Source organism: Castor canadensis, chromosome 10 (assembly GCF_047511655.1).
Source record: "Castor canadensis chromosome 10, mCasCan1.hap1v2, whole genome shotgun sequence".
In the NCBI taxonomy this organism is placed as follows: domain Eukaryota; kingdom Metazoa; phylum Chordata; class Mammalia; order Rodentia; family Castoridae; genus Castor; species Castor canadensis.
In genome coordinates, this window is record NC_133395.1 from 66,444,448 (window position 1) to 66,457,491 (window position 13,044).

A 13,044-nucleotide genomic window follows, 5' to 3' on the forward strand; every position below is an offset into this window, starting at 1 on the left:
TGGTCAGCCTATCCCCCAGTAAGGTGGGGCAATTTAGTTTTGAGTACAGCCATTTAGTCCCATGAGACTAGCTCAGTAATCCACCACGGCCCTGCTTTGGGAGGCTGGCTTGTCGCCCCACCCCTACTCTCAGCCTTTGTTACTTTTCCTGCCTTCTTTCACTGAAAGTTTGGCTCCTTGCCCCACCACCATTCACTGGGGCAGGTTCAGCGTTCCACACTCCCACCGTCGGTGTTAGATTAGAATTTGCTGTTTTTGCTTTTAGTTTTGTTGGGGGCAGGGGGGTTCAATCTGCCCAGGGGCTGCACTGGATGATGTTCTCAGGAAGTAGGTAGGGGAGTCGCATGTGGTGTGTGTTGCTCGCCTTTTGGGTCTGCAGATTTACATGGGCAGCTTTGAAACTGGCTGGTGGGGAGAATTAGCGTGCTGCTTTTCTCAAGGCAGTCACTTCCTGAAACTTGGTTCAGCACTGCGGGGTGTAGGGAGGCTGTCCACGGGTTAGGGGTCCAGGATGTCGTAGAGTTCAATTTTGGTTCATGCTCTATCTTAGCCAGATTGTGGTGCCGACACAGCACTGGCTCCTCAATGTCAAGCTGTTGCACAAAGAAGGGCTGGTGGAAGAGTGCAAGGGTTGCACAGTGCCCATTACTGCTGCGGGTGACAACCACTTGCACATCTAGTTTCTCTGTCTCGTCTTGGGTGGTCTGACTATGGGGAGTGGGCCGATTGGAGGTCCAAGGCTTAAAGGGTGATGCCATATTCTAATAATGACAAATTTACAAGGGAGGGACTGTCCCTCCTAGGGCCCCTGTTTTTCACTATTTATTATAATTTTATTTCTGGTTTGGTGACTTTAGAACATTGTTTATGTGTATGGGTTGTAGTCCCTGAAAACTTTGTGGAGGATAACTTTTCTTTTCCTTCAAAGAAATGGAATTATATACTCAAACCAGTAAATCCACTTTAAAGCAGCTACCCATTATGCTTATTATGCTTGCTTGTCAGAATGTGAAATGTTAACCTTGCCCTTTACCTCATCGATAATGAATTGAGAAAGACTGTGAATGCTGACTCCTACAAATAGGAGAAAGGGGCAGTGTTTCATCAGGGTGTACTTCCTGCCCTTTGTCAATTGCACACCCTTCTGCAGAAGTAAAAATGTTTGCTTTGTTGACTGACTCCTGAGTCTTATTCATTAATCCAGATATTTTTCCAACAACTTGGGGCCTCATCCAGGATATCTTCATTGCCCCACGATGGGTTCGAGGACCCCTGCCTTGGTGAGATGCATACTAACTCTTTAGTAGTGGCCTGGGATTGGGTGAATTGTTCCCCTTGGGCTGATTAAAGACCAGAGATGTTAAAGCAATATGGAGAAGGGTCCTACTAAGCACTGCGGTGACCAGGTAACTGTGCACAGACCAAGGTATGAAAAAAAAATTGTTTTAGTACTTCCTTGGTGGTCAGGATATTCTTGGATGTTGATTGTGTGCAAGTCTGAGACACTTTTCAAGATGTGAAGTGAGGTACAGACTCCTGACCTGAGATTTCTGTTTCCCATGAGGGATGTGGATGGAAATGGAGAAAGCAATTTCAGGTTGTATGTGAGAAATCTCCAGAAAAAGGGATAAAAAGATAAGCAAGGATATCTGAGATTAGGAAACAAAAACATCAATTATCATGAGAAATTTAGAATGAGGGAAAACTGGGCAATGATGAAATTCCTCCAGGCAGCCCCCTGGGAATTATGTTAATATTTTGGGAAGAAAGCCCCAGACAAAAGGCAGGAAAAAACAAATGATGGCAAAATACTGCTGTTTTGTCTGGGCCCTAGGAATTATACTCAGATCAGCAGTATTTTGACCGAAGTACAGGTCCAATGAAGAACAGGTCTGTCAGTTACTAATAGAATATGCAAATGATAAGATTTTAGTCACTCAGAAGAAATTGATTATGCCCTCTGTTGGAGACTGGGACCAGTTACCCTATACCCATTAAAAGTAAAGGGTGAAAGAAAAGTGAAAAAAAAGAAAGAAAAAAAAGAAAAAGGGGACCTTCTTAACTGCTTCTCCCTCCATATGCACCTGGTGCTGAGAACCTACTCCATGGGGAGTAGGCAATGGCCCCTCAGGATGAAATTGACCTTAAGGATGATCTTGGGACAGATATAAGAGTGGGAACCACAGCCCCACCAGAACCCCTGTATCCAACCTTACCAAAGTCCAGGAAGGAATTAGAACAATGCAAAAAGGATGTCTGTAAATTTCCCCTGTTCTCCTATGAAATCTTTCCCTGAGAGATTATATCTTTATGAAAAGTTCCCTTAGAAGGAGATGGAAGAGGGTTTGTAAATTCTCTGCTCACAAGTTCAGAGGTCAGAGATTTGAAAAAGGTGATTAAATACTTAGGACATGTAATCAGTGAGAGAAAAAGAAGTCTTAACCCAGAGAGGGTGTCTGGCATAATAAACATGCCATTACCAAAAAACAAGTGGGATCTTAGAAAATTTCTAAGATTAATTGGATATTGTAGGGTATAGATTGATTCATATGGCCCTCTGTGCCCCCAAAACAGATTTATATTCTATAAGCTTCTAGAGGAAGAATATGGACCCCTTCTTTGGAAAACAAAGCAGTAGAGCTACTAGATACTTTAAAAAAAAAGATTTTCTCACTGTTCCTGTGTTGTCTCTCTCCTCCTTGGAAAACCCTTTGCCTTATTTGTTACTGTGGATCAAGGAACAGCCTTAGGGGTATTAACTCCAGAACACAGAGAGCAAAGACAGCCAGTGCCTTTCATATCAAAGCTACTAGATCCTGAATCTTGAGGATGGCCAGAATGCATTCAGTCTATAAATATGACTGTAACTCTAGTTGAAGAAAGTAGAAAATTAACCTTTGAGGGAGCTCTAATTGTATAAGCACTCACCATCAAGTTAGAAATATCCTAAGTCAAAAAGTGGGATGATGGCTAACCGACTCAAGGATCTTAAAATATGAAGCAATTTTATTAGAAAAAGCTAACCTAATTCTTACCACAGATCATTGTCTTAACTCTGCAGGTTTCCTGTAGGAGATGACAGGACCAGATCCAATGTGAACATGATTGCTTTAACACAACAGACTATCAAAGATAGGCCCCCATTCCAGACAGGGGTCAAACTATTTGTAGACGGGTCATCTAGAGTGATACAAGAAGTAAGACATACTGTTGTTCTGTGATAGAGGACATTCTAAATGTGCTAGAAGTCAGAAGATTCCCTAACAACTGGTCAGCCTAGATTTGTGAATTATATGCTCTCAACCAGGGTTTAAAGTTATTAAAAGACAAAGAAGGAACCATCTACACAGATTCCAAATATGCCTTTGGGGTGGTACATACACTTGAAAAATGTGGACAGAAAGAGGGCTAATTAACGGTAGAGGGAAGGACATTGTCCATAAAGAATTAATAGTCCAAGTAGTAGATAACTTAATGTTCCCAGAAGAGATTGCACATGCACCTGGACACCAAAAAGGGAGGGGGGAAGTTAGAAGCTAGTGGGAACTGAATAGCTAATGGGGCAGCTAAGGAAGCGCCTTACAAGCAGAGATACCTATCTTTAACCTAACTCCAGTCTTGCCTCATCCTCCAATCAGTCCAAAGTTCAGTGCTGAAGAGGAAAGACAACCCATCAAATTAGGAGCAATAAAATATAGGGAAGGAAAATGGAAACTGCCAGATGACAGGGAAATGGTTACTGAGCCCATAATGAGAGAAATTATGACCCTTTTCCATAAGGGGAGTCACTGGGGAGCACAAGTCATGTGTGACATCATCTTGAGAACTTACGGAAGTTTAGGTACATATATTGTTGCGAAACAGGTCTGTGAAAGTTGTGTTATTTGTAAAAAGGTTAACAAACCCTTAGAAAACAACTGTTAGGCAGAAGGCCTTTAGGACTTAGACCATTCTGAAGCACATAGGTGGATTACACTAAAATGCCTAAGATTGACTCAAATACTTATTAGTAATAGTGGAAGATAATGGGAGTCACTTTACTGCCACCATTATAAAGAATGTCAGGAAAGGATTGTATACAGACTGGGAGTACCATACTTCTTGGTACCCTAAGGGATCCCAGAAAAGACATAGGCTTATCCCCTTATGATATGCTTTAAGGGTGCCTCTACTTAGGATGAGACTTAGATTACCCACAATGGAAACTACAGATCTATTTCTTAAAAACTATACACTGGCTATTTCAACTACTCTGCTCTCTCTTAGACTAAAAGTCCTTCTGAGGGGGAGAGACAATGGGGGCAATGTAAATAATGTATAATATAAGTCTTAACTGGAATTGTCATTATGAACCCCTCTCCTGTATAATGAATATATCCTAATAAAAATTTATAAAAAAAAATTTTTAAAAATGGCCTTCTGGCCCAAACTCCCCTTCTTGAGTTTAACATCTATCCCTACAGGCCAGATTTGACTGCCGTCCTAATAAAAACCTGGAAGGAGTAGAGGCTTCAGCTGACCTGAGAAGGACCATGTGAAGTGCTCCTAACCACTGAGACTGCAGTATGCACAGCCTAGAAAGGTTAGACTCACTACACTAGGGTTAAGAGCCTATCAAAGGGCTATTGGACCACCACCACTGACTTGAACAATTCCCTAAAAGTCACTTTGAGATGGCATGAGCCACTACCACTTCAACTTCTGCCCCTTCTACTTCTGCCCATAAAGACTATTGCTGAGCCATGGGCAGCTGCTTTGCTGGTAATATAACTGCTAACTTAAATCCACAAACCATAGAGTTTGATGCTAGTCATGTAATGTACTATAGGGTCAAACTTGGGAAAGATATTATTCCCTATATTCTGAACCTACTTGAGGATATAAAAATAAGAATGGTTGTGGCACCTGGGATGATGTATGGTAAACCACAGAACCAATGGGTGGACTAATTCACCAAGGACAAACAGACAGGTAGGTATATGGGATAGGAACAAATGCTCCAGTGAGAGACTCCACTGGAAAGTTTTGAATTAATGTAATTCCCAAACTAAATAAAGACACAGGGATTCCATCCCCCACAATACGAATAAAGCCTCTTGGTCAAACTTCACTTCTGGCTAATGACCTAAGCAGGGTCCAGTTAGTTACAGACTTAAGACAAACCCTAGAAGTTGAGAGAGGATATGGATAAATTAATGCCTGGGTAGAATGGATAAAATATTCTGTATGCTCATTCAACAATTGTGACTGTTATGCTTGCACTGCAGGATGACTGGAAGCCAAAGTGATCCCTTGTCCACTAAGATGGCACTTAGACAAGCTTGTGGGTATAATGCATGATCACTCTATTCCAAGATGAGATAGCCTGGGGGAAACAAACTTAATGGAGTCTTTAAAGGCAAAGACCCTCTAAAAACAACAGATTCCCAAGTTCCAGTGTCAACTACACCTCCTCTTACTCACAATTAGGGGGACAGTACAATAACTTTTTGGGAAATCTGTCTGGATGTATACAAGACCATATGTCTGTGGAAACTAATCACTCTGCATTAAGCTTACCCTGAGCTTACATCTGGTGGCATTGCGGAGAGGGAACATTACTGGCAACCCTCCTGAATAACTGGAGTGGAACTTGTATGCTCATGCAATAGGTAATCCCTTTTACCTTAGCATTTTCTAACTCCAGTCACTGGGGCAGGTAACAAATGCCCCAATCTAAAAGAGAGACACCAGCTGGGTCCTTTGATGACAGAAAGGGAATTGCAGAGCAGTTTAATGCTACTAGCAGCAGAAAAAGGTGGAGTACAAGGACGGAGTGCTTTAGCCAATGAACTGGCTGAGAATTCAGGGGTTAATGACCTGCTGACAGGAAGGATGGAAAAATGGTTTGGGAAATGGACAGGAGTTATGACTCCAGTCCTCACTTCATTAGTTGTTGTGTTAGGGGTCTTAACTACTGCTGGATGTTGTATAATCCCTTGTGTTTAGGGCCTAGTCTAAAGGGTAATTGAAACAACCCTAACCAAACAGACCCCAGTACCTTACTAACAGAATAACCTCCTCCTCCTGGATACTGTTGAATGAGAAAGTCAGCTAATGTTAACCAAATTTGAGGAAAAGAGGAATAGTACAAAAGGGGCAATTTTGGGGGATAACGTGTCTTTTCCTTCAAACAAATAGCAAAACAGGTAAATCCACTTTAAAAACAGATCTAAACGATAGTCAATCAAGAAAGACTGAACCCATTCTTACCAATAGGATAAGAGGCAATGCTTGCTTGTCAGTCCTATGTTGGTGGCACACCCTTCTGCAGAAGTAAAACTTTTTGACTTGCTGACTGAATCCTGAGTCTTATTTCTAAGAAAACTCAACCTAAGTCTGCACAAATATCAAATCATAATGTTAGGGTGAACAAAAGGAAGCCAAGTTATAACTGGACCTCGTCCCCCTTAAAGGTGACTTATTGGACACTCCCTAAAGAAAAATAAATCTCCACCTTTAGCCATTTACTAGAAACTCCCCACCTGGCCTCGAAGAAATGACCCACCCTTAAACCATTATCTCAGGAGGCCTTGAGGATTTTTCCACCCAGTGACCTTCCTGGGACTTCTCCACCCACCTTCCACATCTATTCCAAGTCTGTAAGCATGTGTGGGCTCCAGTTCTGGGGACACCCTCCACAGGGTTTCTTCTCCTTGTGTTGGCATTTGAGCTGCCTCCCTACCGATCTGTTCTGTGTCTTTTTCAGTCTAACAGAAGCTGTACAAGAAAATGAATTCTGGATTTTAGAAGTGTTGTCTTGTTGCTGGAACTGTTGCAGATTTCATGAGAATTTTAAGGTTGGAGTGGTGTGTTTGGTTCATTTCCCAACATTTTATGTCAAGCAGATGGACTGCCATTCTTTATATCAGATCTGTCAGGCAAGTAAAAAGTGTCCTATGAATATTGTTTAGGTCTGACTAATAATAACAACTAATAACCCAAAATGAGATATTGTCTCTACATTAAACCTTCTTTCAAACAAATAATTCCTTGAAATGTGTTAATTTTTTTACCACAACTTTATGATAATCATTCAATTCAATTCCATACATATTTACTCAGTTTTCCAGGCATTTGGGGTAGCTGGCAAGGGCAGGTGAAAGGAGGGGCCTGGGGTTAGAGGGAGTTAGGGATGTAATGATTAGTAAGAACCTCAAGATTCCTAAAACCTAGTACTTTCTATGTGTTCCAGGAGGCAAGTGCTCACCACTAAACCACACCCCCAGTCCTCTCCTTCATTTAGAAGAACCACGCCTGTCTTCACCGTGTGTTTCCCAATATTCAAAGTATGAATGAGGTCAGAGAACCTTCATTACAGTAGCAGAAGCACTGGTCCCCAGTGTTGCCCCCCACCACCTGGCACAGGCACCCCCAGACTCCAAAACTTCTGTAGTTGGAGTTTGGGAGTTTGGTTGTCCATGGGAAAATGAGCAGAGAATCTGTTGCACTGAGCTCCCAAAAAGGCGCTATGCTGCTGTGGGAGATAAGGTCCACAGAAAGCTGGAAATTAAAATCAACTAACCAGAGGGCTGCATACTGCTCACATTAGCCACATGAAACTAGAGGAACAGCCAGTCATTTAGCTGTTAAATTAGACAGCAATGCCGATGATTTGGAAGGACAGATGACTGAATGACAAGCCCAGGAAAAGGTGTGAAGGAAGTCACAGGAATGCCAGGGGATGCAAACCATATGGACAATTGGACTGGAACAGAAAGAAGAAAATGGAATATTTAGATTGAGTTTTTTTTTTAAAGACAGCAATAAACTATACTTTTACAGACGCACTCTTCATTTTGAAAGATTTCTAAGTCCTCTTTCAGTTTATTGTTAAAAAAGAAGGGATGGAGCTGCTGGTACATGATGCAGATGAGAACCGCCTGGGTGAGAATGCTGGGTCATCCCCATATCTCAGAAATCATTGCCTTGTTTCATATGTTGCATTACATATATAGACATGATGTAAGATTCTAAACCCAAATACAGGCCATCGAAAGTAGTCAATTAACAACCTACATCAAGTATGTTGACATTAAAAAAGAGAGAGAAGTATTAATTCCCTGACATTTGGAAAAGAACTGTCAAGGAGATGAGTCATACCATTTGAAATACTGAAACTTTTCATTTTGAAGCTATTTGCTGAATGAATGTACAAATGAAACTATGTACTGAATGAATATAAAATGAAACTATTTCTTGAATGAGCATATGAATGAAACTGTTTGTAGAATGAATGAAATGGATTGTGCATTTCCATTTAGCAGTGGATGCTGAAAGTAATCTCCTAATGACATGGTAAACATAAGTTTCACAGCAATGAGGTCATACGAGGAAGCCCTGGGGCTTACATGTGAGTTGAGACCACACCCTCACTTAGGGTGTCTGTCTTCACCTGGGGAATTGGAAATAACAGAGCAATTCTAAAGGGTCAGTGGGATCAGCCAATCATGGGTCATCCAGTGGTGCGCACTGAGGAGCCTGCTGAAGGAGCACCATCTAGGGGGTGATCAATCCTATGTACCCAGGGCTTGCCGCAGTCTGTGCCATTCCATGGCATATGGAAGCATCACTCTGATTTTTGCCTTCATCCTTATGTGGGGTTCCCCATGTTCTCATGTCTGTGCCTAAATTCCCCCTTCTTATAAGGACACAGTCATATTGGATTAGGGCTTACCCTCACCCTGTGTGACATCATCTTAACTAACTGCATCTACAAAGGCCTTATACAAATAAGGTCACATTCTGAGGAACTGGGGATTAAGATTTCAGAATCTGAATTTGGAAAGGGACAAAATTATAGGGGAGAAAATAATTCTCCCATTCTACCTTTCTGAGTTCTCAACCAGGACCCCTGTAATGCAGGGCGAATTAACAAGAAAAAAACAATCAGTCCATGAACTATATATTTTCTGTATAAGGGGAAGAAAACTCAGGAAATGAGTAACTCTCCAGAAAGTGACTTAGGGGACTGGTGGAGTAGTTCTAGTGGCAGAGCTGCCTAGCAAGTGTGAGGCCCTTAGTTCAAACTCCAGTACCACCACAGAAAACAAAAATCCTACAGAAAATGACTTATAGCCATAGCTTGTATAACATCTCCAACAAAAAATAATGGAAGGAATGAGTAAAACCAGGGTACAATATATGTATGTGTGAAAATATCACAATGAAATCCCCTGAATAACTATCATATATTAATAAAAATGTCTTTAAAAATAAAAAAAAATGTCTCCAGTGACTAACCTTTGTCTTTTCAGGTAGAGAGGGGAAGTAGGACACCCACCTGTATATATTTATGTCCTGTTTTTAGGCAAATATGGGACAGGCAGAGAGCTTGTCTTGTATCTGCTTCATTCATTTCCACTCTAAAAGTATCGACAGCCCTTACTTCCTTCTCCACTATGAAGATAGTATCAAAGTTCCAACCATCTGGGCCTTCTTCTTCACGTTTCATATTTTATGTAGATCTCCTGCACATATGCATGATAATAACCTGTATGCTTTTTCTCCTGTTGATCTATTGTCAGTTTATTTCTGCAGCCCCTGTGTGACCAAAAGCCTGCACCCAAGTCCTCAGATACTGATATTCTCTGACCAGATGTAACACACATCAAACACAAGGACCTGTGCCTTTAAATGTTTGTACAGAGAAAAAAGAGACCTGGCAGGTCCTGAGTACACTTAGCACCCAAGCACACAGAAGCTCAGCCTGGAGGCAGGAGGCAGAGAGAGCTCAGCTGAGAAGAGAATTACCCAGCTGTCATGTTGTTTCTGTTTGTCTTACAGTCATTATATGATATATGAACAATGAGTTCGCTCTTCTGATCAGTTTGTCTTCCCTTAACACAATGCTATCATATTTTAATTTTTTTTACTTTCTAAAAGATTTCAATAGGATAGACTATATATTTAATGCAAGTATATACATAATTATGAATTTGTACTCAGTCCTGTCGTCCTCTGGGTGACTATCATATTATCAACCTCTATTTTCTATTGTTACAACTTCGACTGGTAATGCATCAATGATTCATAAACCTACACATTATTCTTACCCTGGGGATTACTGTCTTCTTTATTTAAAATTCTCAACTGGGAATTCTCAACTATATCTGTTCATCTATTCTTGTTTCTTTTATTTTTTATTTCAGGACTTTATTCTTTTCTTAAATGTATGTTTTGAGCTAGTTCAGTAATTCAGTATTTGCATGCACATAAAAGGACTACTGTTATTGTATATTTTAGAATTATGGCATTCCATAATGTATGTACAAATACAAATGAATCTTACAGTGTGTTTCATGTGCACAATTAGGAGAAGTTATTGCCTCTGGCAACTTTTCTTTAGAGGCATTGGGGTTTGAACTCAGGGCTTTTCTTGTTAGGCAGGTGCTCTACCACTTGAGCCATGCTTCCAGTCCTTTTGGATTTTGTTATTTTTTTTAATAGGCTCACGTGTTTCTACCAGGGCAGGCCAGGGCCACAGGCTTCCTATATAGCTGGGAAGACAGACACATGCCATAAGCCTAGCTTTATTGGTTGAGATGGGGTCTCACTAACCTTTTGCCTGGGCTAGCCTCAAAGTGATTCTCCCAATCCAAGTAGCTAGAATTATAGGCATGAGCCACCCAGCTCCTCTTGTAATTTTTCATATATTCCTTTAAATTTTCCAATGATAGGTTCATAAATTGGGCAAAAGTAAAATATGTATTTCTTTATCTCTATGACTCAGCTGAGCCAAAGAAGCATTTACAAGAAGATGAGACATTCACCCCACTAAAACTAGGATTGATTTTGTTGTTCTGTAAGGGGAGAATGTAGAGGAAAACCCCCCTGCTCCTTAAGGAGTGTGACAAGAATTACATACCAGTAGCCCAGTGGGATGAGGAAGCTAGAGGTGAAATTCTGGAATGAGGAAAGCAACACAAAATGTTCCCACTCCCTTGAAATTCAAACTGTGATCCAAGAAAGAAACACCAATCAACAAGGCCCATGACCTTACTCATACCAAATGAGGCAGCGCTCTCCCCATTGGATAAGTGGAAGGTGCCCAAAGACCATGTGACTCCTGTACCACCATCTGCAGACGACACTGTGTCACCTACCAGTGTCCTATCACCTGATGCTATATCATGGCTAGCATGACATCTCAGAACCATGATAACAATGGCCCTGACATTGTAGATGAAACAAAAACTTAACAACTGAGAACCTACAACATCTTTCTCAACAACTCAAAGGTCACAGATCATCATCTATGTCCTCGACCAACAGGGAGAGCCTCACATCTGCCTTTGATGTGAAGAATCTGGAGAGCCGATATCAACAGCTAGTAGTCATCCTGGACTCCAGCTACTTAACAAATGACCAACTCAGGAAAGAGCTAGAGGAATTGAAGCCACAACATCAAGATACACTGAATCACCTAGAGAAAGAGAAGAAGGAATGCCAGCAGGCACTGGAGGAAGAATGAAGAACTCTAAAGGAACAGCTGCAGGTCCATGTTTGGACCACAGAAATCCTAGTAGCTGCGAAGGCTGATTTGCAAACAGCTGTGGCCCATGCACAGCAGGCAGTGCAGTAGAAAGAATCTGTTGTGTGATACTCAGAAATATGCAGGCAACAACCCTTGCATCCCCTTCTACTAGGCCCACAAAAATGGCAAGATGAAGGTCACAGCTATCTAAAAAAGACATACCTGAAGCCTGGAGAAGAGGGGCTGGGGATATTCCCCACCCCTATGTCCAAGCATCTTCTTCAGCAGGACACCTTTAGCCAGCTGGGATTTCATATGCTTCTCCAAGTTCAGGGTGCTGGTGAGCTCGACATTGCTGTTGGTGAGCCTGATGAATCCAACCTGCACCTTGCCTAGCTGTTCCTTGAGCTTGTAGTTCTTCAGGAGATACAATTATTATTTTTTTTAATTCCAGGGCCAGGAGTGGGTGTACATGCTTGTGACTTCAGCAACATGGGAGGTGTAGGGACAAGGATTTCGGTCAGAGGCCCACCTGGGGCAAAACACTAGACCCTATCTGAAAACAAGCTAAAGCAAAAAGTGCTGAGAACATGGTTTAAGTGATAGAGTGCTTGTCTAACAAGCAGAAGGCCCTGAGGTCAAACCCCAAAGCCTTCCAAAAAAAAAAAAGTCCAGCATCAGTTCTTTGCAGCAGACACAAACTGAGCATCCACTAAATTCACAAGGTTTCTGAGGGCCTTGTTTCCATCTCCCTTCTTGGCCACAGAGGTGCACACCTGAGCCAAACTGGACCAATCACAACACTTCACCTTGGCCACAGGAAACACGTGCATAACCTAAGCCTTAACAATCAAAATCTTTCCCTACCGTGCTTCAAAATGGAGCACCACATCCTGTCTGAAGAACCACATCCTATCTGTAGCAGAGCTGTTAGGACCTCAGTCTGGCCCCACCAGCAGCCACATGCCCTGCCACAGAGGGAGCTGGTTAGATAGAACAAAGCCACACACAGAGAAGGTGGGATGGGAGAGCAAAGGACAAGAAGAAGTCCTAGTGACGTGCATGAATTTGATTCCTGTCATTCCTGGAGCCATCTTGAGCTTCAGCCTTCCCAAAGTTCAGATTTGCAGCCAATAAAGTCTCCATCTGCCTAAGCAAACTTGTAAATTCTTTCCCTATAGTCCAAAGTGTCCTGAATTTATAACCAAGAGTCAAGTTTTAATGGCTTCTGCATTCTTTCTCACCTATCTGGATTCCACTGGATTAGCTCTAACTAATCAGTGGTGATTGCACTGTCCCTGTCAGCTACAATTTCTCATTTCTCATAGACTTACTGGATATCAGTGGCTAAATGAACAGACACTGAGTCAGAAGACCCCTGTCAAATCCCAGCCTGAGCACTGTAGCTGGAAGATAAAAGCCTAGTGTGACACCTGGAGAGAGTGGCCTGTATAAATGGATCCTATGGAGTAAGGCTGCTTGTAGGTTGGCATATCATGCAGTTTATAAATGTCACTACTCAGAACCGA

General features: G+C 41.8%; 1 long non-coding RNA gene across 1 annotated transcript; it reads left to right on the forward strand.

The window, feature by feature from the left end:
* The first annotated feature begins 926 nt into the window (after window positions 1-926).
* LOC141411474 (uncharacterized) lies at window positions 927-9,634 on the forward strand. Its single transcript, XR_012436256.1, has 4 exons — window positions 927-1,280; window positions 4,464-4,582; window positions 6,749-6,920; window positions 7,235-9,634. It is a non-coding gene; the product is annotated as an uncharacterized lncRNA (long non-coding RNA).
* The last annotated feature ends 3,410 nt before the right edge of the window (window positions 9,635-13,044 follow it).